Source organism: Lingula anatina, chromosome 6, assembly GCF_051362555.1.
Source record: "Lingula anatina isolate TDL-2025a chromosome 6, LinAna3.0, whole genome shotgun sequence".
NCBI lineage: Eukaryota > Metazoa > Brachiopoda > Lingulata > Lingulida > Lingulidae > Lingula > Lingula anatina.
Genome location: NC_141772.1, coordinates 1,047,192 through 1,053,191, shown reverse-complemented (window position 1 = coordinate 1,053,191; position 6,000 = coordinate 1,047,192).

The window sequence follows — 6,000 nt, the reverse complement described above, 5'->3', positions numbered from 1 at the left end:
AACCCAATGACTTGTACTGTCACATACTAAAGATTTGAAAGGAATTTTAATGCATGTGACAGCCATACTGTATCAGAAATATCCACACTGCATTCAGAGGTTGTTATTTTTTAACCCTCTGTGATAAAAGATAAAAAAAATTGACAAGTAGGATATTTATTTTGACGTGCAGGTGACGGGAAGTTATTTATTTCCAGTGTCAGATTATATCGTGTAAAATGAAGAAGATGCGAGATAGTATTCAGAGACACCTGTCACAGCTGTCAATCAAAATAATAAGGTTTTATAGACAGAGAACAATGTTATATACAGGGCATTCTCTGACGTGGGAGTTGCGACATAAATGACGACAGTGCTTATTGTGAGTAACAAATTGAGAGACTAAATAGGTACAGGGGTCCCAGCAACATGGCCTTGAATTCTTTCTATTCTGGTTCTGTTTTGCTCTCTCTCTCTCTCTCTCTCTCTCTCTCTCTCTCTCTCTGCCAAACCATATTTAATTATACGGTTCTACTAACTCCACAAAAAGCATCCAACTCAAACCTCTGTCCAAGCTCCGTATAAAAGACACATTTTCAACAAGCAACACTCATTCAATACATTCTTCATAAACCTTTAGGATAAAAGACCCCCGATTCACACATAAGTATAACACCCATTTGTACACTTGAAACAAAAGCCATTGATCTTGATGGTTCCCGGATGAAACCACTGGACAGGAACAGGCTTTTATAAACAAATTTTAATCATTCTTCTTTAATAATTATTACATTTTTATTATATGTATTCGGGGGGGGGGGGGGAGGCATCAAGTCCCTTCAGACAGCTCACTTTGTCTTTGTTATCAGCTATCTTGAGAACGTCCACGCATTCCACTATGCAGGATTATTAGATTCTAAATACGCATGGACAATAACACATTCTTGTTACCGCTGTTCTCAACAAACGCAATCATAAAATATTGACTCGTTGCCCAATATGAACATTCATCTGCTAGTTTTTTGCTCCACTTAATGTTCACATATACAATTCCCGCTAATTATGTGCAAATATCTAAATTTGTGCAGTGGGAAATCACGTCATTACCCAGACGTTGCTCAGGAAAATTCAAGTTTTTTTATTTTTCTGTCGTCCAGTTCTTCAATCGGAAGAAAGAATCGGAATTTCTCTCCAGGTTCCTAGGTTGCGCAAATATCTGCGGAGTAAATTTGGTGAATACAGGTAATATTTATAAAACACAAAAATACATTACCCGGTTATTGTACGTATTTTGAGTGCAGTTCTTGTCAATTTATGAACGTTCACCAAGGCCTAACAACAGTTTGTCCGGGCACCACCTTTCTGAAACTTAACAAGTTAATATCTTATAATAAATTCTTCCAATCTATAATTGCCCACTAACTGTAACACCGCACACAGTGGGCGCCAAAAATAAGTAATTCAGTTTTCGTTTCCAAAATCAGTATTGCAGCCCAGATGTCAACTACGTTCTCGAGTCCCTGTGTTATGGTGGACCGTCTAAGAATAAATATATATAGATTGATGTTTATAAATTCAGGCAGAGTTCAATTTACAAAATGTCACATAATTTTTAACTTAAAAAATATAAAAAATAATTCTGAAATTAAATTATTGACCAAATATTTCACGACAAGACAATTAATTGTATAAAAATAGCATGTGCTTTGAGCAGAGTCCTGAGATTTAACTTGGTTTGAGACTTGAACGAAAAAGGGGAGTGAACGACCAAAGGGGTAACTTGTGTACACGAATGCATTTGAGTAAAATTTTTGAATACGTTATTTGCCCACTTGGAAACAAGGGGAGTGGGCTCCAAAGAATACTGTCCGGTACGAATAGAAAATTCGTAGCCATTGCAGAGAAACTATGACGATAAGGAATACTTGTATATTTGCTTAAGCTCTTTTGAAATGGCAGACAGTGATTGAATATAAAAGTAATACTCGACACTTAAAATTTTGTAAGAGGTATATTATGTACAGATTTTAATCAACTGTCTTTAACTTATTTTTATTATAATTCTAATAATATATAATAAATGATATGTTTCAAATGTACTTATTTGTAAATTTTGGTGGTATCATTTTTTATGTACCGTGTATAATTGTAACAATAAGCTACTATGCGTCGCTGCAGAGAAGTAAGGTTATCCATTCAAAAAACTTATGATCAATATCCTATCATTACCTTTGCTTTAAGTTGCTAAAAGACAAACAAACGAAAACGAAAACATTAATTCCACGTTGGGGGTAATTAAAGCAATTAACTTAGGTTAAAGCCTTTTTCTCATGCACAAGTAAAAGTATAAAATCCAAGTGACCTCGAAATATAGGTTCAGTTATAGTTACCGGAGTCAGTGTATCATACTGCCACCACACGAGTATCTGCGTTCCCATATAACAATGCTAGCTGTATCGATCTAACTCATCGGAGCTTCTTACTGAAGTGCTTTTAGTGTAATTAGTATAATTATCTGGCACAATAGTCAATTACCCCTTATTTACTAAAGCAGGAATCTAGAATTCTTGCAGAGTTAGATCGATCCAGTTACTTCGATGAGTTTATGGGAACGCTCCCCTAATAATAATAATAATAATAATAATAATAATTGTTATTATTATTATTATTTGTGTGATTTCTTCCGTCTCCTTACTTGTGGCAGATCTGTGGGAACCCAGTCTTAGAGACCATTCCCACAGATATTGAAATCGATCTATCACCCTGGGGAGTCTCACTAAATTGCTGTCAGCTTGACTGGCTTAAATGTCTGTCCCGCCTTCTAAAAGCTGTAAGGGGGTAATTAACTTTTGTGCGCGCTCGATTCCCGGAAGTTGACAGCAATTCAGCGTGAACCCCCAGGGAGTTAGGTCGATCTTAATATACGGGAACCCAGTCTTAAAATAAATTTTCTTTCATTTTCTGGACGTGCTGTAACAGTGGATAACACATCATTAGACTATTATTCAACAGCATGTCTTCGTGGAAAAAAGAGATGTTTATTACTTACATTGCCCACCGAAATGACATGGGGTGTGGGCTCCAAAGAATATCGTCTGTTTACGAATTCAGAGATTCGTAATCGTCGTCCGTTATAGAGCAGAAAAAGGTTGCGATCGGCTATTCATTGCTCAAGGCCCTGCGTAATGGCGGATTGTAACAGAATGTAATTACGTTTATCGATGTTTATAATTTCAACAAAAGTTCATTTTAGAATATGCAATGTGATTCTGCATTACCTTGATACATGTGATGATTCTGAAATTAATTGCAATTTATAATTTAAATTATTATTTGTATTTTTATTTAAGTACATAAATTAGTTAATTTGTGGCACGGTCTTGGTAAGAAGTGAAAGTAGTCTATTTCCGCATACTGTGGACGAAAAGTAGTTGTAACCGTCGTTCCTATAGACAGCGGTGATATCAGCGAATCCCATTCGAAGTTGGGTGTTTTGGATAGAAAACATTTACGATTTCCCTTTGTATTATGACAAATAATGCACTGCTACCTCCTATCCTGCTATACCTTGCTATCGTTCAGCATGCTATATAGTTATATCAGGCTCGAGGGCAGGGTATTATTATGTACTAAAACCCTGCAGGCCCGTAGCCAGCGGAGGGTTCGGGGGGTTCGAAAGAAAAAAATTTTATCTTGGTACACATAAGTTTCATAAGGTCCACTTTTTCAGAAGAGACCCCCCCCCCCTTTTTGATTTGCTGGCTACGGGCCTGCCCTGTGTATTAGATGAAGAGCTCTTAGCCGAGAATGTGCCTATCAATTACCCACTACCAGGGCCAAAGTTATTATTGTGGACATTTTTTTCTTGAGAGCCAAAATGACTGTCTATTTGTCTATAGACATGTCTGTGAATATCTATGGAAAATCAATCTGTCTCCATGGTAGAGGGTACCTTACTATAAGGAAAATTTATTGTTATGTTGAAAGATACAGTTTTAGCATTGAAGGAATTATATTAGCTTAATTGCCCACCGACAAAACAAGGGGTGTGGGCTCCAAATAATATCGTCTGTTTACGAATATAAAGATTCGTAATCGTCGTTCGTCGCTGCTAGATGTAGGTTGCAAACTAATTATCATATGCAGAAACCCTTGCGTAATGGCGGGTTGTTTGAGAATATAACTTTGTTTATTGATACTTATAAATTTAATCAAACCTCAGTTTGCAATACTTTTTACGTTTTAGCATTAGATACAAAAATATTATAATTGTAACAATTCCCTATGCAAAAATGGTTGCTTGTTCGTGCAAACATCAGTTAATTATGACATGGCATTAATATAATTACTGGCTGTAGATACATAAAGCTACTGCCTCAAAGGCGTCGTGTGTTTAGGTAGAGTAGAATGGATGATCGTTTCATTACTTTTATATCGTATGTCCACCTATTGATTGGGGAGCGGACATTCTAAAAATGATAATATTCCTTTTCGACAAATAAAGCTTAATAGAGCGTCAGTGACGCAATATTAACGATACTGATATTTATTCAAGTTCTTCCAGCGTGGCGGATTGTCTTATTTACGACTGTATTTATCCATGCTTATAAATTTTATAAAAGTTCAATTTGCGATATTCTATAGGTTTTTACATTAGATACAAAGATTAAATAATTGTTATAATAAATATATTTATTACAAATATCATTATCCGTAATATCAACCAAGTGTGCCACCTGCACACTGTACAAAATAACTCCTACCGAACAATACTTACTGAACTGTGTCTGCTTCTAGAATTAAAATAGAAATTCCCATTCTGTGAAAATAGTTGCTCGGTCGTGCAAAACCAGTTAGGTATCGCGTGAAATAAATTAATTAATCATGTCTGCATAATTAGATACAGAATAAAACTAATGTCTGATAAGAATTCCTAGGATACGTTGTTTGAGTGCTTGGAGTTGTTTGCAAGATGCTTCATTATTTTAATATCTCATGCCCACCTTGACCTTGAGAAGTGGGCATTCTAAAAAATAATCACCGTTTGCGAACTACAAAGTTCGCATAAAACCGCACCCTTTCATCAGGGTCAATGATGCTATTTATGTTGACTCAAGTTCATTCAGCGTGGCGGAATGTGCTTATTTATGACTGCATTTCTTCAGGCTTATAAATTCTATTTAAGTTCAATTTGCAATATGTTCCACGTTTTTACTCTAGGTACAAAGATAAGATAATTGTAATAATAAATATATGTATAATGAAAATCATTATCGGTAATATCACCCAAGTTGACCTACATGCTGCACAAAATAACTCCTACCAAATAACACTTCTAAGCTGGTGTCTGCTTCTAGAATGAAAATAGAAATTCCTTTTTTGTAAAAATAGTTGGTCGCTCGTGCAATGACCAGTTATTTATCGCATGAAATTCATATAATTACTGGACACATATACTATATGCGCTTCGTGATAATAGCTAGAAGATTAAAGCTACTAAAAGCTAGAAGATTAAACGTGGCGGTCAGTGCTTATTTATAAATACATTTATTCATGCTTGCAAATACTATGTCTTTATGTTGTTATATTTAATTTAGATAAATTATAATTCTGATATTAAAAATATTTATATTTGTATGCTTTTTATGATAATAAGTGGACAAATACGGTTCCGTTGTGGTACGCCGTTGGTGTTGCTAGTTGTGTTCAAATGATGAACCTCCTAAATAACGCTGTTATTTAAGACACACTATTCTGCCATAGTCTTCAGGGAACAGCAATCTGGCATAAGTGGGTTCATTTAGAGTCTAACTCGATTTAAATGCGTTGTGTAACAGTTGAAGTCACTGTCAGTACTCCACTTATGACCACAGTGAATGCGTCAAGAGTGGACTTTGAAGAGACATTTTATTTGAACATTACCCACCGGAGGAAAGGGCAGGTGGGCTCCACAAAATCTCGTACGTCACGAATATAAAATTCGCTACCGTTACCGCTAATAGATTTTGTGTTTGAGAAAAC